Source organism: Bubalus kerabau, chromosome 2 (assembly GCF_029407905.1).
Source record: "Bubalus kerabau isolate K-KA32 ecotype Philippines breed swamp buffalo chromosome 2, PCC_UOA_SB_1v2, whole genome shotgun sequence".
Taxonomy (NCBI): Eukaryota; Metazoa; Chordata; class Mammalia; order Artiodactyla; family Bovidae; genus Bubalus; species Bubalus kerabau.
In genome coordinates, this window is record NC_073625.1 from 50549341 (window position 1) to 50573778 (window position 24438).

Sequence of the window (24438 nt, forward strand, 5' to 3'; positions counted from 1 at the left end):
GCCTCATGTTTGTAAGTAACAGAAATCAACTCAAGATTACATAAGTTTGTTTTGTGTTGGTTTCTTAAGGAGAATGGTGTTTTTTATGAAGACACAGAGTACCTCCTAGACTATTGGGAGGTTATGCATATGTCTAGGGATTATATCCATTGCAAAGGTCGTTAGGAGTCTAGACTCCCTGGCCCACTTGGTTTCTCTTGTTTTTGCTACTCTGTGTCTTTTTTCTCTCGTGTGTGTGTGTGTGTGTGTGTGTGTGTGTGTGTGTGTGTGTGTGTTCAGCTGACTCCAGCTCTTTGCAACCCCATGGACTGTAGCCCGCCAGGCTCCTCTGTCCATGGAATTTTCCAGGCAGGAATACTGGAGCGGGTTCCCATTTCATTCTCCACGGGATCTTCCCAACCCAGGGATCAAACCTATGTCTCCTTTGTTTTCTGCATTTGCAAGTGGATTCTTTACCACTGTACTATTTGGAAAGTATTTTTGTCTTGTTCCTGAGTTGACATGGCTAAAACGTGACTGCTGGTAGGTTCTGAACTTGAATATTACATCTGGACAGAAGACCTGTGGGGTCTTCAATACGAACTCTGAACATTTAGCAGCCCAGGATGACAGGCAGAACCTGTGACAAATCATTTATAAAAGCATTTGAAGGACATGTGATGTCCTTCCCCGGGTTTAGGGGAAAGAAGAAAGTAGAAGACACTGTTGTACACAGATGGGACAGGGAAGATGGGACTTGTAACAGCGTGTGTCGGGAAGGCTGATGTGGTTGCTAGTGTGAATGAACTCATCATGGGCCAAGGGAAATGTCATGTTGTGGTCCCATGGTTGCTCATCAGCTCAGCTGCTCCTTGACCAGCACTGGAAGGACAACTCTGAGAAAATGAAGTCAGAGAAGCAGAACCGAAATGGTAATAGAACACCTTGCTGGTGGAAACAGTAAAAAGGAGACAAGAGTTACTTCCTTCTGCTGTTTGAAATATTAGCATACACAAAAGATAGAAATTTAGTTTGGTGTCTCCAGCAGATAGGAGTTACAGAGAGGCAGCTTATAAGTCCACCTAAGAAAAAATTTTAGAAACAAAGTAAGGAGTGGCTGTAATTGTGTGCTTTCTAGATGTGGCTGTATTGCTTTCACTCAGGAAACTCTGTCTGTAGATGGTGTACTAGATTTCCTCTGTACTTCTGATACTGTTTGATCATGACGTTAGTCAGCATTCAGGCAGTAACTCTGGGCCACATGGAAATGTCATATGTAGATGGTAGCTGTGAGAAACATACTTGGACCTATGTTGTTTTTTACACGCACAACTCGGGGTTGCAAATATGAAACATGTTTTGTTTTTTTTTTCTCCCTACATTATTTGAGACCTGTTTTATATTTCAGTCAGATTCTCCATCACCTAGAAATTCTTCTCGTCATTGAATCTTCCTTTTGCTGCATGTGTGTTTGGGGGGGGACACTAACTGATTCTGATGGTAGCCTAGGCGAAATGCAGTTAGGGATATCTTGAGCTGAGCATGCGTCTACTTCAGTGTTTGCGTTCATCGGGGTGCATAATCAGGAATTTGCTTTCAACACTGTATGGACTTTCCGGTGAAAAGGTGAAATAGAGAGGAGGCTGCTGGAGGCTTGCTTTCCCCTGCACATCACGGGCTGCAGGAAGACCTGGCGTTCCGAGGGAGCCCTGCGCTTCGGGGAGAAGCCTTCTCTTGGTGATCCCCTTGATGATCAGAGACTCAGATTCGTATATGAGGATTGGTGCGGGAGCGGGCATGCTCATGGGTGTGTATCTGCAGGCACGTGTGAGTGTGCTTCGTGTATCAGCTCTGTGGGCGAAGCACACTTAAGGAAACAGAGAACAAGAGAGCTAGAAAAAGCAAAGGGGAGGATGTGGCATTCCGGTGTATGAGATAGATAATTAACATTCAGCTGTGAAATTGAAAGGCGCTTGGAGGATACAGATAGCAATATTGATACAAAAGGGCTATCGTTTCTTTTTCTCAATGAACAGGTTTACTTTAGAAACGAAGCTGAGTTTTTCTTTTCTTTTTTCCAAGTGTGTGGGTTAATTTGGAGCCAGAGGGTTTGTGAAACTTGGGAAATTTAGTGCTTGGATTTTTTGATCTAAGGAGATAAATGTATGTTATAAAAACATATATCTTCATGTATGTGACAGAGTTATTTTTTCATTTATATATTTATGAGTGATTATGGTAGAAAGTTTGAAAAAGCAGAAAAATATGAGGAAGGGGAAATAATTGTCTATTCCCACCCACATCAATCATGCTTATAGTGTGACATTTTTTGTATTCTTTCTCTTTATTATGTGGGCATACACACATGTAATATATTGATATGTACATATACACACACAAATGTTATCCATTTTTCAGACAATCACCTCAACTACCTGGATATAGGTGATTATGCTATTTTAATGACTTTTAATATGTTGGTGGTAATTTGAAGTCGACTTTTCTATTAAATATTGAGCTTTTGATATTTTATTTATCTGAAATGCTGGTTAAATTCAACCCCAAAATGGATGTTTCTGAAGATGTTATTAATAGTAAAGAGTATAAATAATAAAGAGCCCAAATTAATGGTTCAAAAGCAGGCACATTTCTTTGCTTGTGTAGAAAACATAGAGTTCTGGTTCAAGGTTGAAAACTAAAACATTTATTATGCTGGTTTTAAAGTATAAACCGTGATTTTCTGAAGACCTGAAATTTCACCCTTTCTCTGGCTTTCTTGCTAAATTTCTTCTTGTTCCCTTGCCACTTATACCTGCCACCAAGTCACTTCAGTCGTGTCCAATTCTATGCGACCCCATAGACGGCAGCCCACCAGGCTCCCCCATCCCTGGGATTCTCCAGGCAAGAACACTGGAGTGGGTTGCCATTTCCTTCTCCAATGCTTGAAAGTGAAAAGTGAAAGTGAAGTCGCTCAGTTGTGACCGACTCTTTGCGACCCCATGGACTGTAGCCTACCAGGCTCCTCCGTCCATGGGATTTTCCAGGCGAGAGTACTGGAGTGGGGTGCCATTGCCTTCTCCCCACTTATACCTAGGCCAAACAAAATTTTTAATGGTTCGAAACAGTTTCAGTCCTTGGAGGGGGAGGGCATAAATATATTTAAAACAGCTTAATGAGAAGAGTAGTTGTTTTTCTTTTATGAGTATTTTCCAAAACGATCAGTTGTTTCATTGTGGCTTTGGTCTTTAAGTTGAATAAATACACTGTAGGAGTCAGCTATTGTCCTCCGTAACTTTGGGAACGTCTTCTCCTTGCTGGGAACTTGGTGTTTTCCTTCCTGGCCAGCAGTGCTTTGACAGGATGGGCTTCTTACCAGAGGCAGAGTGATGCTGGGATGTGCAGATCCTGTATCAGGATGTCCTTGGGAGTCTCAAGATACACAGCATCCTTTCCCCACCTCTGTTCTTGTCCATATCTTCCTTCTCCGTATGGAATGGAGTGTACGTGTGAGGTCCTGAAAGTTCCCCAGATGCTTTCAGTGTGGCAAAAATAGAGGGTTCCAGTGGGCATTTAGATGTATGCATAGAGAATATTCTGTATACCTAATTGTACAGAGAAAGGAAGCTAAGAGAAGTTGGAGAAGAAATTGTCCCAGTTTTGGAGGGAAAGCATGGACACTATAGTGGACAGTTTTTGATTGTCTACCCAGTGTTCATTTCCCATCTTCTTCTGACCAGCACCCAGCATATGGTTTGGGGGAGCCAGCCCTGCTCATGGGACACTAACTGTGTAATCTGGGGAGGAAGGGATGCTACTCCTGGTGTTGGTATTCTTCGCAGTGCTGATCCGATTGGGCCTGAAGCTCACACCGAATTTTCTGTAATTGCTGCAGAATTGATGTAAAGAGGCTTTCCTGATGGTCTCAGGTGCTCTGCAGCTGTTGGGGAAGGGTGAAGACCCTTCAGAGGGACCACTGGGGGTGTGTCTGATGACCTTGGCTTGGACTAAGCAAGAGTGAGGAGAGAAAGACCATCCAGAGGGAACTGTTACTTCTGTGACCATGGCTTTCACGGGCAGGGGTTGGGCAATAACCAGAGGGGTTCATGGCACCAGAGAAGGGGTTTTTATTTTTTTTAAAGATTTTTTTTTTTTTTATATGGACCATTTTTAAAGTCTTTATGGAATTTGTTGCAATCTTGCTTCTGTTTTATGTTTTGATCTTTTTTTGGCCCCGAGGTGTGTGGGATCTTAACAAGGAGTCAAACTCATACCTCCTATATTGGGAGGCAAAGTTTTAACTATGGGACCATCAGGAAAGTCATGGGGCTTTTACTTTAGAAGGTCGGAGAATAACAGTAAGCATGTTTATGTAGTGAATGTCTAAAGTCAATCGTTTCCTTTAATTAACCCAAGTTATTTCAGCCTGTTTGACTTCACCTCAAACATAACATCTCTCTGAATGAGCTGGCATCCTCATCTCTACTTTTCCCTTTCAAAAAAAAAAAAAAAAACCAAAAAACCCAGACAGCCTCCTGCATCTCTTTCTACATTCCCTACTTATTCTATTCTGCTCCCTGTTGTATCTTCAGTGTTTTGCACGGTACCTGTCAGAAACGAGGTGCTCAAGAAATATTTATTATATGAATAAAGTAAAGGTTGGTTCTCTCTTTCTGTTGTCTTGGTTTGTAGTGTCTCTAGCTACCTAATTTCTCAAGCCCTTTTCCTCCCCTTCTCTTTCCTTCTTCCCTTCAGCCCTTCTCTTCATCTCTGTGGCTTCTGTCCCAGTTTAGACTTTTGCCTTTTCTTGCCAGATCAATTGCCGTGGACGTTCTTCCATGACTCTCTGTGACTCTCAAGTTCAGTCGAGCAGGGGTTAGCTGTAGATGACCCGTTCAATGCCCTAAACCTCCATATTTCACACTGGGTTAAGTTCAAACCTTTCTCACAGGGGTGGTGCACAAAGGATGAGTTGTAACCTGTGCATTTATCAGACTAATGTCATAGAACCACTGACCGTGAGTCCTGAAGGATTTCCTCAAGTCTTCGTGCTCAGATGCTAAGGAAGTCCAGCCAGTGGTCGCTGCGGCGCCTTTTGACCTCAGATGGCAACACCAGATGGTGTTCCCTACATTTTCAATGGGGAACAAAGGGCTGCTACCTTTAGGTATGTCGGAAATTATGAGAAGGTGAACAAAGTGAACAAATACCTACGAGGTATTACTAGAGGATGACGAGACCCCCTCCTTAGACAGCTGGCAGCGTTCCTTGTCCACCACAGCCACGGCTCATGTACATATCTCCCCACGTTGTTTTGATTTTTTTGCTTTTGATGTCAGCAGTTGAATTAGTCAAAATTTGAGAACTGGGAAGCTTATTTGGGAAGAACCCAAGGTCATAGACGGCTGGATCTGAAAATATGCCAGTCAGTGTCTGGGCCTTGGGAGCTGCCTTTGACTCAGCGTGGTAAGCTGGGCCCAAGGAGTGAATGAATCTGAGAGCCTGTGTGACAGAGAATCTGGGATCTGAGTCTTCAGAGAACCTGAAGAGTTGGAAGGACTTACCTTATTTGTTTGGTTGCCAGATGAGAAGACAACTGTCTATACAAGTGAGGAATGTCTGTCAGTTGCTTGGAGATCTTGTTAACACTCATCCCACGTAGGTTGGTTAAACAGGCATGCCAGAACCCAGGTGGTTCAAACTTGGGTTCTATTCAAGGTTCAAGGTCTTTTCTTTGTTTCTCCCCTGCCCCCCCAAGGAGTCATTGTACTTATTCCATTGTCACCGTGGAAATATATTTTTGTTTTTAGTATTTTTTATTTTTATTGAAGTATAGCTGATGTCCACTGTGGTGTTAATTTCTGCCTATACAGCAAAGGGATCCAATTATACACGTACATACATTCTTTTTCATATTCTTTCCCCGTATGGTTATGACAGGATATTGAATACAGTGTGATATCATAAGACCTGTTGTTTATGCATTCTATATACCACACTGGGAAAATATTTTAAAGGGACTCAAAACATGCAGGAACCAATAGTTATCCAGGAGCTCTGGAGTGTGTCTCCCGAGGACCTTTTTGTCCCCCGTCCTTTCCCTCTGATGACCCTTTGGAAAAGAGTTGGGTGAATGACTCACCCTCCGTTGGCTGCACCCTGAGCTGTAAAATGAGGGGAGAGGTAAGGAACTCCTTCCTGGGGGCCTGGGGAGCAAGACGGCAGCCAGGCCTGTGTCCTCAGCGATAGGGCAGGCCGGCAGAGCTGGCTAGGGGGGCAGTCCCCAAACCCAATCGACTAAGAACTCCAGAGTTTTCTTTCGCAGCGTCCTGACTGTCCATATGTTTCCAATCACGGCTTTGTGCAATATAAACGGAAACTCTCCTGGCGCTTGTCTTGAAGTTATTGTCAGGGCCTTTTGATTACTGGTCAGAAAACAGAACTCGAGTGGTTTGGGCTGATCGATGGAACATGTAAATTCTGGAGGCCCTGGCCCTCAGGTTGGTGCTGTGTCAAGGCTCTGAAGAGAGCTGTGCGTGGGATCGGTCTCAGTTGATCGCAGACCAGGGGAAGCTGTTATCGGTCTGTGAGTGCCAGAGAGACGGGGGCGGCACGGGCCACACTCCAGGCCTTGCTGCTGTGGCCCCGGGTTGCCAGATCATTCCTGTGTTTTCAGAGAAGTTGGAAATCCTGAAGTCTTCTCATTTTCAAATGTTGGATCAAAAAGGAAAAGAAAAAAAAATCCTTTTGAAAAAAACAGTCCCACAATCCAAACAAAATATGTCTTTAGGCCACACACACCCTCAGGCCACCCAGAGGCATTTTCTGGGCGTTCAGACCACAGTATTCCTTGTACATACTATTTTTTTTTTAATTGACAGTTTCAAGCATTCATAAGAGAATACTATATCGGGCCCCATACAAACTGTTTTGCCTAGCTTCAAGGATTGGCAATTTATGGCTATACACATACACACACACACACATACACATGCAGATCTTGGATTATTCTGATGCAAATCCCAGACACCATATCATCTCCCCTGTAAATGTATCAGTATATGTTGCAAAAAAGATAACATGAAAAACCAATACCGACTGTAACTCATTAACACTATCCAATATCTAGTCAGTTTTCAAATTTATCCTCCTGGCTCATAGGTTTTGAACATCCTATCTTTTTACATCAGGATCCAAATTGCATGCCCTATGTTGCCACTGATGGATAATGTCTTACGTGTCATGTGATCAATAAGTTCCCCCTTATTCTCTCTTGTTTTCTTTTTGTCCCTTTCATGTTATGGATTAAAGTGACTTAAGTCTCTGAGTGACCTAAATGGGAAGGAAATCAAAAAAATAGGGCACATGTGCATAACTGAATCACTTTGCTGTACAATAGAAACTGATACAACATTGTCAAGCAGCTAGACTTTAGTAGATAAACTTAAAAAAAAGTGACTTAAGTCTTTGACCTGTCAGGTTTCCCATTTTCTGGAGTTTGCTGCCTGAATCCTTACGGATTTGTTCAAAATTTGCATTCAAAGCCAGCATCTTCATTTTATAGTATTGAAGAGTCTATATCCTTGTATTTTTAGCAGTTTTGCCTTATTTTTCTCCTGCTACTGAAAAGTTTAAACTACAAGTTCCTGCTTTATAAGGTTTTCCTTCTAGCAATAGGATGCTATTCAGTGTCCACCCAGCATCCTTTTTTTTTTTTTTTTTTTATGAGTGTAGGGGGAGGATAATCAGATCTAAGGTCTTATCAACAGATAGCTGGCATTTGGGATCTCTTTGTGGACCTATTTGAAGCCTGTATGCTTTCCTGAAATGCTCTGTGCTGCCTTGAGATGTGAAAACTTGGTTGCTATTTTTAACTTTTCAAGCTCCTGGCAGCAAATAGGAAGCCTACAGAATCACTTTGGATTAGAATATTTTGGATTTGAAATCAAGGCACACTGTGACACGCTAATTAAAAATGGTATGTGTATGGCTCAGCTCAAGTGAGTAATCTGTTGAGCTACAAACAGTAATAAACTGCTGAAGCGATTCACTTGGATTTTTAGGAAAGGTTATTTGGAAAGCTTAAAACCAATTATTTTGAAATATTAAAGGTCTTTTAAGAATGGAGCCTGAGATACAAAGTAGGGAGTTATTAATATGTCTTACACGTTTTCCCTGAAAATCTTTCATGAAGTTAAAATAATTGGTGGATTTCTCTTGCCAACTGACCGTCAGGTTGGTACATTTCCTTGAACGTAATACGTATGCTAAGTTTGAATGCAGAAAGAAGTGTTTCAAAGTTAATTCTTTTAATATGCATCTTTGTATGAAGTGTCTAAACTGGGATGAACTTCCTGTGGTAATTTATAGGTGGCCTCTTTGGGGGGTTTAGCACGTTGATTACTTGGAACTTGACATCCATCTTGTTCTCTAGGCTCCCTTCATTTGTGGTCCGTGAAGCAGTTCAGAAAAGACAATGACGGATAAAGTTATATTGATCATATGATTCCAAATAAGATGTCATTTCAAGTAAAACACTATAGTAGCCCACAAGGACACAGAAAATGCCAGCACAAGGAGAGATGTGTGAATGACGTGAACAGTGAGCTGGTCGTTCGGAGCACCGCGATCAACGCTTTTGCTCCTGCACCATGAGGAATCGGAACGTTGCCACCTTAGTTGAGAAGCAAGAGGATGTCTCTTGGTTGTCTGTTCCTGGTTCCAAGAAGCATGCCTGAGGTCTGTCAGATTTTCTAGCTACCCTTAATTGTTTAGTGCCTTTAGTAAGAAGAAACCGTTCTTGCCAAATTCACTGGGCGGGTAAGCTTGGGTTGAATACCGAGGTATTCAGGTTTTGTTGCTATGGAGATTTCTCCACAAAGAAAAAGAATACAAAGCCATTTAAAATGGGTAGCTAGTGAATTTTTTAAAAACATGTATTCTGCTATTTAAATCTGTCTGCCTGGTACATCTAGTTCCATTCTGCTGACTAGGAAACTAAGTCTTCCTGTGGCTTGATTTTAAATCTAGCAGTTAACTGACCCACCTAGAAGTAGAAAAGGGATGTTCCGGTCTTTAGGCTCTGTGCCCCTCTGTACTGTTCGTAGCGCTTATACCCCCAGTTCTGTTGCGTCTCTTCATCAGGGGTGGGGAGGGTGGGCTGAACCAGCTTGACGTACGCAGTTGGGGTCCTCTGTCCCGCCACTCATCTCTTCCTTTTCTCCCTCCTCTTCTCTCCTTCTTTTTTGTTTAAGTTCTGGAGGTAAGCGGTCTGAGGTCAAGATGCTGGCGGAGTTGATTCTTTCTGAGGCCTCTCTGCTGGGCTTGTAGATGAATGTCTTCTCCCTCTGTCCTCACGTGCTTTGCCCTTTGTGATGGTTTATGTCCTAATTTCCTCTTCTTATAAGCACGCCAGTCCTACTGGATTAGGGCCCACCCATATGAGCTCTTTTTTTCCTGGTGTGAAGCACAGTATGTGGGATCTTATTTCCCTGACCAGGGATTGAACCCATACCCCCTGCAGGGGAAGCATGGAGTTTTAACCACTGGACTGCCAGGGACTTCCTGGTTTGAGCTAATTTTTACTTAATTACCTCATTAAAGATTCTATCTCCAAATACTGTCATATTCTGTCGTATTCTGAGGTACGAGGGTTGTGTGCTCGGTTGCTCAGTTGTGTCTGACTCTTTGCGACCCTATGGACCGTAACCTGCCAAGCTCCTCTGTCCGTGGGGTTCTTCAGGCAAAAATACTGGAGTGGGTTGCCATGTCCTCCTCCAGGGGATCTTCCCAATGTGGGGATAAAGCCTGTATCTCTTGAGTCTCTTGCATTGGCAGGCGAATTCTTTACCACTAGCGCCACCTGGGAAGCCCAGTGTTAAAACGTAGGAATTTTGGGAGATCCAGGTAAGCTCACCCTAAAGGAAGTCAGTCCTGAATGTTCACTAGAAGGACTGATGTTGAAGCTGAAACTCCAATAATTTGGCCACCTGATGCAAAGAGCTGACTCATCTGGAAAGACCCTGATGCTGGGAAAGATTGAAGGCAGGAGGAGAAGGGGACCACAGAGGATGAGATGGTTGGATGGCATCACCGACTCAATGGACATGAGTTTGGGTAAACTCTGGGAGTTGGTGATGGACAGGGAGGCCTGGCATGCTGCAGTCCATGGGGTCGGAAAGAGCTGGACACTACTGAGCGACTGAACTGAACTGAGGTAAGCCTTTAATATCTGTAAAGCCTAAAATACTATCTGTTCTTCATAGAAAAAGTCTGTCCACTCTGGTCCAGGCCATTGCTCAGTGATTTTGATGTGGTCTGCCTGCCCTCCTTCTCCCCTGCATCAGTATACACTCACTTAGTTGTGATTGTCATCATCCTCTTCTTAGTCTGTCCAACCATCCATCTACCATGGCAGTTTTTGGCCACCATGGCATTAGCTGCTCCAAGATATGTTTGTAGAGCTTAGACGGTATTGAATTGGAAAGTGTTAATTGCTCAGGCATGTCTGACTCTCTGCGACCCCATGGACTGTAGCCTGCCAAGTTCCTCTGTCTGTGGGATTCTCCAGGCAAGAGTACTCATGGGTAGCCATTCCCTTCTCCAGGGGATCTTCGCAACCCAGGGATTGAACCCGGGTCGGCTGCATTGCAGGCGGATTCTTTACCATGTGAAGCCCAACTCATATCAGCAATTCCTGTAGGTTGAGCTGTGCTTTACTCTCCCTCTGTGGCTCATATTCCAGTATTTTCTCAGTTCCACTATTCCACTGTCTAACATAGCTTCCTCTGCTCCCCAATACTCCACTCCAGCTCCTGGTTGCAAGGCCAGCAGAGTGGGTTTTCAGCAGGAACCTCTGAAAGGCTTCCCATTTGATCAGAATTTTCGATTGAGAAATGGAGTCCCATTCATTAAGCTCTGAGAGAGCTCTCTAGAAGCGATTTCACTTTTACGTGGTTCTTTGCTGAACAAGTTTATTCCACCTGGGATCCTTTTAATTTTTTTTGTGGTTCAGAGAAACGTAAAACTATGCAGTTGCTGGGGCCTCTAATCCATCCCTAGGAAGCAGGGCGAGGGCAGGGAAGGGGGTGGGGGTGTCCTGTGAGCCCACCGTGGAATTACTTCAGAAAACTGTTGGCTGGAGAAAGGAGGAATGCATTTTTGCTCTCTTAGAAAATGCTGAAATTATGTCCTTTATTATCAGGATAATGGAGAGATGTATGAAGTCAATGCAAATGACCCCTGCAGCCCTGAACATTCTCCTCTGTTGTCAAGGAGCTGTTTTGCTCTGTGTTTTTCCTGCTGTTTCTTTCTAGATCTCCTTTTAAGCGAAATGCTTCAGAAAATATACCGGAAGTGGCTTTTTTTTTTTCGTTTCTGTGGTTCCATTGCATGTTGTGCGGTTGCAAAGGCACTTCCTTTGGTTGCCCCAAGCGTGGAGTTTCCTCAGAGCTACAGAGGTTTCTTTGGGAAGAGCTCTAAGATCGTAATCTGGATGCTGCAAAAGCATCTACAGCTGCTGCTCCATTTTCAGGTCTTAATTTGGGGGAGATCACCCTTCTCACGGAACAGAGAAAAATCCAAGATATTTGCCACGTGTCCTTCAACACTGGGAAAAGAAAAAAAATCAAGAGTAAATAAGAAATAAATAAAATAGGGAGAAGAACACACCCAGGGTGTAGTTTTAAAAGAAGTAAAAAGAGACAGATTCTGCATAGAGCAAACGTTTACAAAACACAAACAGACTCACAGACTTAGAGAAGGAACTCGGTTTGCAGTGGGGAAGGGTGGGGAGAAGGGATAGTTAGGGAGTTTGGGATGGACGTGGACACACACTGCTGTAGTTAAAATGGATAACCAACAAGGGGGCTTCCTAGGCGACACCAGTAGTGAGGGACCTGCCTGCCAGTGCAGGAGCCATCGGAGACTCAGGTTCGATCCCTGGGTTGGGGCGATCTGGAGGAGGGCATGGCAACCCACAGCCGTATCCTTGCTGGAAGAATCCCATGGACAGAGGAGCTTGGCGGGCTACAGTCCGTATACCGAAGCGACTTAGCGCACTCGTGCGCGCTCACACACACGCACACACACACACACACTCCCACCCAACAAGGACCTACTGTGTAGCACAGAAAACTCTGCTCAGTATTATGTAAATGGAAAATAATTTAAAAAAGAATAGACAAATGTATATGTATAACAGAATCACTTTGCTCTATTCCTGAAACTAATACATTGTTAATTGACTCTATTCCAATATAAAATAAAAATTAAAAAAAAGAGAGTAAGCTTAGGGACTCACAAATGATTTTTTCACAAATGTGTGGTGTGGAGGTGTGCTGTAGATCATAGGGGCAGATTTCTGCATCTTCCATCAGTAAAGTAGCAACATCAACAATAAAACCATTTAAAAAAGAAAAATGAGATCCCAGCAATATTAGTTAGAATTTTGTGTTGCAAGGTTTAGAAACTCAAGTTGATTCCCTGGTGGCTCACTTGGTATAGAGTCTGCCTACAGTGTGGGAGACCGAGGTTCAATCCCCAGGTGGGGAAGATTCCCTGGAGAAGGAAATGGCAACCCACTTCAGTATTCTTGCCTGCAGAATTCCATGGACAGAGAAGCCTTGTTGGGCTACAGTCCATGAGATCACGAGTCAGACACGACTGAGTGACTAACACAAGTTGATTTAAAGAAGGTCAAAATGGAAACATTGGACCCTGTAAGGAGCACGATGAAGCTGGGTTTGGGGGACAGTTAGACCCAGGGGTGTCAGCACATCAGGAGTCTCTGTCTTTCATCCCCATTTTTCCCTGAGTTGATTTAGATATTTCTCTGTCTAGCTTGAACACAGCAGAGACTTGGCTGCCAGCAGCTCTAGACTGACTTCCTCAGTTTAAAAAAAATTATTCCCAAGGAAGTTCTCTGATTGGCTAATACAGATGGTCAACTCATCTCTGGGCCAATGACTGTTCAGGGGCTTGGGGTTTAATAATTATTCCACCCTTTGTGTCTGGGGATGGAGGAAGAATAAAGGGTGAAGCATGTAGAGAAAAATAGTAACAAATAAAGGAGGAAAGGAGTGGTCTCCGCCACTACTCCTCGGCAAAAAAGACATCACAGAGCTTGATGTTCCTGTTTATAGGTTGGCTACTCATCGGAACATACAGAAATCAATTGCTTCATGGTGTGGGTAAGAAAGAGTGCTCTAAGAGATGAATGGTCCTTTGGGCATTTCTTTAAAATAAAAAATTATAGCACATTCAAGGGTAATGGTTCCGTGATTCATCATGAGGACAAGGGCAAACCTTATTGGGTGAATGGCTGGAGTCCTTGGGGTCAGTGGGGGCTGACCGCTGCCTCTTCTGTACTTTCTTTCTGGCGCCTCCAAGTTGTAAGCATTAGGTCCATACCTTCAATGACTCCCTAGAAGTAGGGAAGACAGTCAGTGTGCTGAGCCCACTGTTACATGCTTCTTTCATCTTAAAGTCCTCGCAAGAGGTGTATTCTTATGCTTCAGTTAAGTCGCTCTGTGTCCAACTCTTTGCGACCCCATGGACTGCAGCATGCCAGGCTTCCCTGTCCATCACCAACTCCTGGAGTTTACTCAAACTCATGCCTGTCGAGTTGGTGATGCCATCCAGCCATCTCATCCTCTGTCATCCCCTTCTCCTCCCGCCTTCAATCTTTCCCAGCATCAGGGTCTTTCCAGATGAGTCAGCTTTTTACAATCAGGTGGCCATAGTATTGGAGTTTCAGCTTCAACATCAGTCCTTCCAATGAATATTCAGGACTGATTTCCTTTAGGATGGACTGGTTGGATCTCCTTGTAGTCCAAGGGACTCTCAAGAGTCTTCTCCAACACCACAGTTCAAAAGCATCAATTCTTCAATAAAACAATTGGAATGAAAACTGACCTTTTCCAGTCCCATGGCCACTGCCGAGTTTTCCAGATTTGCTGGCATATTGAGTGCATATTGAGTGGCATATTCTTATGCTGGCTGTATATAATACATAAGTAAGTGTTAGTTGTTCAGTCTTGTGAACCCATGGACTGCAGCCCACCAGGCTCCTCTGTCCATGAGATTTTCCAGGCAAGGATATGGGTGTGGGTCGCCATTTCCTTCTCCAGGGGATCTTCCCAACCCAGGGACTGAACCCAGGTCTCCTGCACTGCAGGCAGATTCTTTACTGACTGAGCTATAGTACATAAACATGTACGTATATGTGTACATAATAATAAATATATACATCATGTCTATCTATCTATCTATATCTTGGGCTTCCCTAGTGTCTCAGATGGTAAAGAATCTGCCTGCAATGTGGGAGACCTGGCTTACATCCTTGGGTTGGGAAGATCTTGTCTGTTGTTATCATTCAGTCCCTAAGTTGTGTCTGACTCTTTTCGACATCATGGACTGCAGCACACCAGGCTTCTCTGTCCTCCACTATCTCACGGAGTTTGCTTAAATTCTTGTCTACTGAGTTGTTGATGCTTTCTAACCATTTCATCCTCTGCTACTCCCTTCTTCTTTTGCCTTCCATCCTTCCCAGCATCAGAGTCTATTTCTAATCAGTCACTCTTATGACAATAGTCCTCAAGGAAAAGAGTTACTGGAATCTATGTCCATATGACCTACTAGTATTTTAAATGGCTAGTAGATTTAATTTAAATGGCTAGTAGCGAAGAATGGCTTCATGCATTAAGTATTCCCTTTAGAACAAGAATGTTATATTATGTGTCACTAACTGTCTTAGTCATTGAACTTTCTTTCAGAGATTTTTTTTTTTTATGAAGCACTGCTGTTTATACAGGATTTTATATCTGTAGCCTAAAAATAAGAGGCTTTCTTATTTGGGAAGGGGTTTAATATTTGAATTTGGCAATAAGGAGTTCATGGTCTGAGCCACAGTCAGCTCCTGGTCTTGTTTTGCTGACTGTATAGAGCTTCTCCATCTTTGGCTGCAAAGAATATAATCAATCTGATTTTGGTGTTGACCATCTGGTGATGTCCATGTATAGAGTCTTCTCTTGTGTTGTTGGAAGAGGGTGTTTGTTATGACCAGTGCAAGCTGGTTTTAGAAAAGGCAGAGGAACCAGAGATCAAATTGCCAACATCCGCTGGATCATGGAAAAAGCAAGAGAGTTCCAAAAAAGCATCTATTTCTGCTTTATTGACTATGCCAAAGCCTTTGACTGGAAAATTCTGAAAGAGATGGGACTACCAGACCACCTGATCTGCCTCTTGAGAAATTTGTATGCAGGTCAGGAAGCAACAGTTAGAACTGGACATGGAACAACAGACTGGTTCCAAATAGGAAAAGGAGTTCGTCAAGGCTGCATATTGTCACCCTGCTTATTTAACTTATATGCAGAGTACATCATAAGAAATGCTGGACTGGAAGAAACAGAAGCTGGAATCAAGATTGCTGGGAGAAATATCAATAACCTCAGATATGCAGATGACACCACCCTTATGGCAGAAAGTGAAGAGGAACTCAAAAGCCTCTTGATGAAAGTGAAAGAGGAGAGTGAAAAAGTTGGCTTAAAGCTCAACATTCAGAAAACGAAGATCATGGCATCCGGTCCCATCACTTCATGGGAAATAGATGGGGAAACAGTGGAAACAGTGTCAGACTTTATTTTCCCGGGCTCCAAAATCACTGCAGATGGTGACTGCAGCCATGAAATTAAAAGGCGCTTACTCTTTGGAAGGAAAGTTATGACCAACCTAGATAGCATATTCAAAAGCAGAGACATTACTTTGCCAACAAAGGTCTGGCTTGTCAAGGCTATGGTTTTTCCTGTGGTCATGTATGGATGTGAGAGTTGGACTGTGAAGAAAGCTGAGCGCCGAAGAATTGATGCTTTTGAACTGTGGTGTTGGAGAAGACTCTTGAGAGTCCCTTGGATGGCAAGGAGATCCAAGCAGTCCATTCTGAAGGAGATCAGCCCTGGGATTTCTTTGGAAGGAATGATGCTAAAGCTGAAACTCCAGTACTTTGGCCACCTTATGTGAAGAGTTGACTCATTGGAAAAAACTCTGATGATGGGAGGGATTGGGGGCAAGAGGAGAAGGGGACGACAGAGGATGAGATGGCTGGATGGCATCACTGACTCGATGGACGTGAGTCTGAGTGAACTCCGGGAGTTGGTGATGGACAGGGAGGCCTGGCGTGCTGCGATTCATGGGGTCGCAAAGAGTTGGACACGACTGAGTGACTGATCTGCTCTGATCTCTTAATATTTGATGAAAGATATTTTTCTCCAAGATAGTTTTCATGTGGATTTTCTTGGTGGAGGGGGTTTCTAAACTCTTTTTAAATTGTGAAAGGGGCACCCGTTTGGAATAGCACACTTGAATGTACACTCTAAGGTGGGTGTGGTCATCACCAGATTAAGAAATGGAACATTGCCAGCCCCGCCAGAAGACCTGCCCCTCTGTGCTTAATCAGGATCTCCTCCCACCTCCTGAAGATAACAACTGGGCCGGACTTCTTTGGAATCATGGTTTTGCTTTTCTTCAGTTTTATTACTCAATTATGTCTCTTTGAGCACTGTAGTTTAGTTTTGAATCTTATATGAGCAGAAAGTGAAAGTGTTAGTGGCTCCCTCGTGACCTCAGGGACTACACAGTCCATGGAATTTTCCAGGCCAGAATACTGCAGTGGGTAGCTGTTCCTATCTCCAGGGGGGTCTTCCCAATCCAGGGATGGAACCTAGGTCTCCCTCTTTGCAGGCGGATTCTTTACCAGCTGAGCCACCAGGGAAGCTCAAGTTAAAGTGAAAGTCACTCAGGTGTGTCTGACTCTTTGAGATTCCACAGACTGTAGCCCATCAGGCTCCACTGTCCATGGAATACTCCAGGCAAGAAGACTGGAGTGGGTAGCCTTTCCCAACTCAGGTATCCAACCCAGGTCTCCCACATTGTAGGCAGTTCTTTACTATCTGAGCCACCATTCTTTATTTACTATTTTAGGTATGGTTTCATTTCCTCAGTTTTTAAAGAGTGAGATTCATCTCTCTTGTGTGTAGGTCTAATTTGTCCATTTTCACTATTTCACAGTTTCATTGTATATACAGACTGTAACTGATCTAACCATTCTAGAGCTGGTGAAAAATGGGTTAGTTCTAACATTTGGCTACTGTGAATAATGCTGCAGAGAACGTTTGGGGACAGTTTCCTGAGTGCACATGTGCATGCATTTCTTGGGTTTATCTCTGGGAGTGGAATTGCTGATTTTTCATCTTTAGTACAGAAGGAAGTTGAGCCAGTTCCACTGTCCCTGAGAATGTAAAAGAGTTCCTGTTGTTTCATGTTCTCGGGGACCCCTGGCATTATCACTCATTTTCATTCTAGCTGTTCTGGTAATGAGGGGATTTTCTTTATTTTACATTTTCCTGATGAAGGCTCAATGCCTGCTCATGGGTTTCTTGGCCAATTTGGAATATCCTCTTTTGTGAATGACCTGTTTAAATCACTTGTCATTTCTCTATTTGGTTGTTGATCTTTTTCTTGTTGATGTAGTGCCTGTGTGTTAACATATTCTGTGTGTATAAAGGAGGAAGAAATAAAGCAGGGAAGTGGGAAAGAAGATGAGGGAGGGGAAAGGACCTCCCAGAAAAGGTACTTTGAATAAAGGGCTCAAATCTAGGGTCCATGTGTACTCAGAATGAATGCACGTTTCCACCAGAGCAAATAGCATGAGCTGGCACCATGTTCCCATGAAAACAAAATCCCATGCTAATGCCAAAAGCCAAGAATATTATTTTTGGTTATTTAAGTCGACTGAGTCAGTAGGGTCCATGTATGTGCCAGTAGCATGTATGAGGCTGGTTAAGAGCTATATTTGATTTTTTTTGGAGCGGGAAAGGGAACTCTCTGGTGGGTGTTCCTTCAGGAAACAGCTGACCTCACACCCAGCCGACCTGACTAATTTTTGCCGATGGAAAGTTCAGCAGGGAAGGGATTACAGCTGTTCTCCAATGGGCTGAGTTCATCTGTGGCCAGCAAAGAAGAACAAAGGCTCTCAGGGCACAGGGCTTTGGGAGGAGGGAGGAGTCTGAGTCATAAACCCGAGCTTGAGCAAGGTGTGTGAACGCATTGAAGCTGAGATGGCTTATCTTGGTCATCGCCAGCCTTCTGCAAAGATCTCAAAGCGTGGCAGGTTGGGCATGGTTGTAATCCGATGCTGAGAAATCCCTTTTCTCAGTAGCCAGGTGGCTGGGAGTGGAAAGCTGAGCTTCAGGGTTTCAGGTGGTCTGGTGAGGCGTTGGTCAGGTCTCTTGGAGAGGATCCTCCTCCACTCTGACTAGGAGGCACGGGTAACTCTTGGTACCTACGCCAAGAGCCGTGTGTCATCCTTTGACTCACCTGCTGCGCTTCAGTGGGAAGTCTGGGAGAGTGTGAGCTGGTTGAGCGCCAGCAAGTTTCTGTTCATCATGTATTTCTTTTGACTGGGAACCAACACTACAAATAGGTTAGTATAAAATACCCACCCAATGGATAATTATCTCAACCTGGACCTGGAACTTGCCTCTGGCAGGGGACCTTGGTTCTGCGAAAGGACACTTTGAATCCTAAAGGAAATCAGTCCTGAATATTCATTGGAAGGACTGACACTGAAGCTTGAAACGCCAGTACTTTGGCCACCTGATCCGAAGAACTGACTCGTTTGAAAAGACCCTGATGCTGGGAAAGATTGAAGGCAGGAGGAGAAGGGGACCACAGAGGATGAGATGGTTGGATGGCATCACTGACTCTTTGGACACGAGTTTGAGTAAATTGTGGGAGCTGCTGATGGACAGGGAGGCCTGGCGTGGTGCAGCCCATGGGGTTGCAAAGAGTTGGACATGATTGAGGGACTGAACTGAACTGATGAATTTTCTTCATGTGGGTTATGCATATTCTTTGACTGTTGCCCAGTTGAACTTGCTCACCTTAGATACCTTGTTCAGTCATCTTTCTCAGATGGAATGATGATCATCTTCCAGTAACTTCATGTCAGACTCTGAAGTATGTGGCTTGCCGCTCCATTTGGTCTTGGGAGGGAAGCAGGCGCCCTGTGAGTAAGCACAGGCCTCGGGAATCAGACTCAGCTCTGTGACTTTGTGAGGCACTGAGAATCAGTCGGAGGCGATGAGGACAGTAGAAACAAATGCAGTGCACGTGAGGCTGCCCAGGTCAGTGGTGAATGTCAAGGTTATAGGCCAAGTGTAGCATTGAGGTCGGGAAGAGCCAGGCTCCCAGCCTCTGTGAGACCAAGTTAGAATTTCAGACCTGCCTCCTCCTGTTGAACAGCTCTGGGCAATTCACGAAACCCCTGTGTGCCTCAGTCTCTTTATTGGTTAAATGGGTCTACACTTTGTTGCACTGTCATGAGGACCAGATACAAACATTGATGAGCAGACCCCAGTCCTATGCTTTTGACGGAGGTCTTCATAAATTTTCTCAGTGCTCTCAGCCTCCTGTAGCATCACAAGTAAAATACTATGTGGGTTGGCCAAAGGTTCGTCCATCTTTTCTGTAAGGTGTTGCAGAAAAACCCGAAGGAACTGTTGGCCAACCCACATTATAACCTGTCTTACAGATGGGGGACTGAGGCTTTACAAAAATTAGAAAATAGGCCTGTGACTAGAAAAGGAATTCCTGGCCAGTCTAGGTCTGCTACGTGGGAAAAATGCATAAAACATGCTCTGTGAAAATTAAAAAGTATATTAATAAAGCAGTAGAAAAAAAGAATAATACAAAGTTTCAATAATAAAAAACAACCAATATTCAATTAAATGGAAATCTGAAACAGTAAACACTAGGAATATAAGACATTTTCCATGGCTATATTTTCTTTATCCTAGAACTGAACCAAACCCAATAAAAGACTGTTTATCACTCTCAGAAAAAAGTGTGCCATTTAGTATTTTCATTTGATAATTTGAATTTGAGTTGTTTTCTCCTCTTACTGTTCTGGGCTCAGATCCCACCCTTTCTGGCTTCATGTTCTGCTGTGAAATTTGGGACTGGGATGGGTTGGTGGAAGTGGAGCCATGGTGAGAGACGTTCCCGACAGGTGTAACGTCTGGCACCCGTGGAAGCTCCTGATGTGCAAAGGTGTGCCTTGTTTTATCTTCGTGATTACAAGAGGTTTTGTTTTACAGATTGGACAATCCCATTTTACCTCTTACAGTCAGAGAGAAATGCTGCTGGTGTGTGGTCGAGGTCATGGTGATGTGACAGGGAGAATGGGCACACATTAAAACTTAGTTAACGTGCTTAAAGTTTGGATGACTTTTTAACAGCAGTATTGTGAAAAGCTACACGTACCTGAACCAGTAGTTTGAAAGCGATGAATTCTCTTTTTGAATCTTAAAAAAAAAAAATTGTGGTAAAAAAATGTAACATAAAACTTGTCATTTTAACCATTTTTGTGTTTACAATTCAGTAACAGTCATTACATTGACAAGATTGTGCAATGACCATCACTGTCTATGCCCCAGACTTTTTCATCACCTCCAAGAAACACTGTAACCATTAAGCAGTAAATCCTCATTTCCCCTGCTCTTCAGCACCTGGTAACCTCGGATCTCCTCTTTATACCCATGAATTTGCCTAGTCTAGGGATTTCATGTGAGTGGGCTTTGACCTTGTCACTGTGGCATGACATTTTCAAGGTTCATCCGTATGTAGCAAGTATCATCCTTCATTCCTTTGAATGGCTGAGTAATATTCCACTGTGTTTATCAGACGGCATCCTGTTTATCCATTCACTTGCTGATGGACACCTCGGATCTTTTTACTTTTTGCCTATTGTGAATAATACTGCATTGAATATTCATGTGCAAGTTAGGAATGATGCCGTTTTGTATCATCTGTGGAGATATATTTTAATTTCTTGGGGCTCTTGGAGTAGGACTTTTCAAATTGGGGGATCCTTGTCTTTGACCAGGGTGCCCTCTTGACCCTTGGCATGTATGAGTGTCCCATGTCTTTACCAGGCTTCCCCCATTTTCTTGCCAAGCTTACCACTGTAATTTGTTTGGGAGGACGCTGGCTGCTGGTGAATCAGCCTGCCTTCAGCCATCCTGGCTTGATTGCATCCTTCCATCCGAAGTTTCTGACCCTCTTGTTTGCTAGTCTGGAGTTGAGCCAAGAAGTTTCTTGTGCATCCAGTTATTATGGTTTGCTCTTAGTTGTAGACAGGATCAATGTATATCATTTTTTTATTTATATGTGCCTTTTGTACTGTGTTGAGGTTCAGAATTATTTATGTATATGCTGCCTTGGGGCTTCCCTGGTAGCTCAGTTGGTAACGAATCCACCTGTAATACAGGAGACCCCAGTTCAATTCCTGGGTCAGGAGGATCCCTTCGAGAAGAGATAGGCTACCCACTCCAACATTCTTGGGCTTCCCTGGTGGCTCAGGCAGTAAAGAATCTGCCTGCAATTCAGAGACCTGGGTTCGATCCCTGGGTTGGGAAGATCCCCTGGAGAAGGGAACGGCTACCCACTCCAGTATTCTTTCCTGGAGAATTCCATGGACAGAGGTGCCTGGCAGGCTACAGTCCATGGGGTCACAAAGAGTGGGACACAGCTGAGCGACTTTCACTTTTATGCTGCCTTTAATGTTTATTTTAGGGAATTATTTTAAGGAGGTAATACCTGAATTGGTGGAAGGAACAGCAGGTTTCAATCAACCTGGCTTCTAGGCTGAGTCTGCTGTCATTTTATTCTGTGAGCCTAAGCAGGTCACATAACCTTTCTGACCTACAAGATCGCCACCCTTGTTTCGGCTCTTATATACACTGGTCTATGACTCTTCATGAGTCTATTGCCTTACCTCGGGCCATTTACTCTTCTGATATATAAGCATGTTGCATTTCCTGATTGAAAGTAAACTTTGCATGTTGGATCTGTGTCTAGGGAAAATGGCGCCATGTGGTCTTGCTGCTGCTGCTGCTAAGTCACTTCAGTCGTGTCCGACTCTGTGTGACCCCATAGACTGCAGCCCACTAGGCTCCCCCATCCCTGGGATTCTCCAGCAAGGACACTGGAGTGGGTTGCCATTTCCTTCTCCAATGCATGAAAGTGAAAAGTGAAATTGAAGTCGCTCAGTTGTGCCCGACTCTTAGCGACCCCATGGACTGCAGCCTACCAGGCTCCTCCGTCCATGGGATTTTCCAGGCAAGAGTACTGGAGTGGGGTGCCATTGCCTTCTCCAGCCGTGTGGTCTTAGAGACCATAAAATCCAATGCTTGTGTGCTTGGAAGGGAAAGCGAACCGAGTAGATTCCCATTAGCAAGTTCCTGGTACTACAGGTCCCCTGATTTGAATTGATGATGTTCCTTTCACTAGCAGAGAACTCTGGCAGATGTCAGGTGTTAGAAATGCATCTGTGGGTGTGGTCCTTTTTACTTCGCTGTTGTACCCACGTGCTGGGTGTGTCCTTCCTACCCAGCTTCACCTGGATATGTTCTGGGTAATGCAGAAAATGTGAAATGACATTTACCATTCTCCTGTAATATGAAGTGAAGTTAAAAGCTCCTCTTCCCCATGGAAAACAAAACCTAATACTACTTTATTGGCTGTCCTTGGTGAGCACCCAAGGCTGCTGTGACTTACTGCGGTGACCCTTGTGAGGGGACGTGCTGCTTCCTCATAGTAGGGGCTCGACAGGAAGGGCTCAAGAGGGGTCTCTGTGGACCTGGGCTCTTGGAAGGGGCCCCACTCTCTCATTCAGCATGTGACTAGTCTCAGTTGTGTTGTTGTTTAGTCACTGAGGCGTATCTGATTCTTTTGTAACCCCCTGGACTGTAGCCCGCCAGGCTCCTCTGTCTGTGGGATTTCTCAGGCAAGAATACTGGAGTGGGTTGCCATTCCCTTCTCCAGGGGATCTTCCCTACCCAGAGATCAAACCTGTGTCTCCTGCATTGGCAGGTGGATTCTTTACCGCTGAGTCACCAGGGAAGCTCATGTCTCAACTGCACTATCTATATCCATGACCAAAATAACAATATCAACAGAAAAACATCAAAAACATTCTAAACACTAAAATAGCTTGAGAAGCAGGCTTGGCTTATTTCCTGATTGACATATCTTTGCCTATGTTGCACCCTTTACCGTTTAGGGAAAATATTAGGCATGTGCTCCTACAAAGCCTGTTAGCCCATCCCACCCATTGTCAAAGGCATCTATGTCAACTTCCCATTTTACTGAAGAAACTGGAGGGTTTACTTTAAGTCACTTACCTGGTTGTTAGTGGAGCCTGGACTTGAAGTAGGTCTTCTTACTGCCTGTTTTTGCACCTCCTGTGAGCAAAGGAGGCCTCCCCAGTGAGAACACTCCCTGCCCCAGCTTTTGCAGGAGGCTATCGTACTGCATGGTAAGGTTATCTTGGCTGCATGTTCTTTGGAAAGATAGCAGGACTGAAATTACAGCTTGACTTCTTATCTTGGTACATTCGTTACCTAGCCGTGATGTGACTCTTCATGCCAATAATAATTGTTATTGTTTATCACTGTTGAGCAGAGAGATGCCTAAAAGATCCCACACCAGTGAGAACCCAGATGCTCTCACCCCCACGAACCACATGCATCTCTTGTGCAAGGCGCTTGGAGACCTTGGAACCAACTGCCTCACAGTGTGTGTGTGGGGGCGGGACAGCATTGGGCTCCATGTGGGTGAAGCTAATAGGGGCTGAGAGTTCATGGACTCATCCTCTGTCTTCCTTGTTCCCTCTTTCCGCTGGCTACCCTTCCTCCCCTCTCCCCTTCACCCTTCCAGTTACAAGTCCGGGTTCAGTTACGTCAATCACTACTGGAGTCCTGAAACTCTTAGCCTTGGCATGTGAGATAAAAGTGGTTCTGTAAAGAAATGTAATTTGGGGCAATGAAAGCCAATGGGAACTTTAAAGTCATGGAAACATATAATTGGAAGCTAGAGCTGGGAAGTCAGAGAAAATTAATTTGAACACCATTATTTATATGGTTGAGGAAATTGAAGCCTTTGGATTTCAAGGAACTTGCCACACAGTCACTGCAGTGTATCCTTTAAAGGAGGTGGCCTTTCAAGGCTATTAGAGTTTGCATGCCTTTTTCGGCAGATGGTGTATTTTTCAGGAATATTTCCGCTTATTGATTTTGCATTCAGTTTTCAGAGAGCAAAAACGATGTCAAGAGTTTTTCTGGGGAAGGAAATGGCAACCCATTCGAGTATTCTTGCCTGGGAAATCCTATGGACAGAGGAGCCTGGTGGGTCCATGGGGTTGCAAAAGAGTCAGATATGATTTAGCCACTAAACAACAACAACAATATAAGCACTTCAAGAAAGAGTAAAAGGAAAGAAAGAGTCTCACAGTTTGGTTGGTGCAAAGTGTAAAGTCATAAAACATTCTTTTATCAAATCAAGTTTAATGAGGGCTTTGCACATCATGGGCTTCCCTGGTGGCTCAGACGGTAAAGAATCCGTCTG

The 24438-nt window shown here is 44.0% G+C and overlaps 1 protein-coding gene and 1 long non-coding RNA gene across 8 annotated transcripts in view; one reads left to right on the forward strand and one right to left on the reverse strand.

Annotated features, from left to right (window-relative positions):
- Positions 1–24438, forward strand: part of TIAM1 (TIAM Rac1 associated GEF 1) — a 492037-nt gene that overhangs the window by 227183 nt on the left and 240416 nt on the right. For 4 of the 7 annotated variants that reach the window (XM_055567705.1, XM_055567702.1, XM_055567701.1 and 1 more), the window contains one exon: positions 8411–8715. The exons of 2 other annotated variants lie outside the window; for them this stretch is intronic. The gene's annotated coding sequence lies outside the window, so the exon portion shown is untranslated. Of the gene's footprint in view, positions 1–8410; positions 8716–23269; positions 23351–24438 lie in introns of those variants that run through there. One more of the 7 variants, XM_055567713.1, reaches the window with a different exon arrangement.
- On the reverse strand, positions 10996–23354 carry LOC129643338 (uncharacterized). The gene is made up of 5 exons (XR_008710240.1): positions 23217–23354; positions 20296–20336; positions 18915–19037; positions 13282–13399; positions 10996–11584 (listed from the first exon to the last, which is right to left on the reverse strand). It is a non-coding gene; the product is annotated as an uncharacterized LOC129643338 (long non-coding RNA).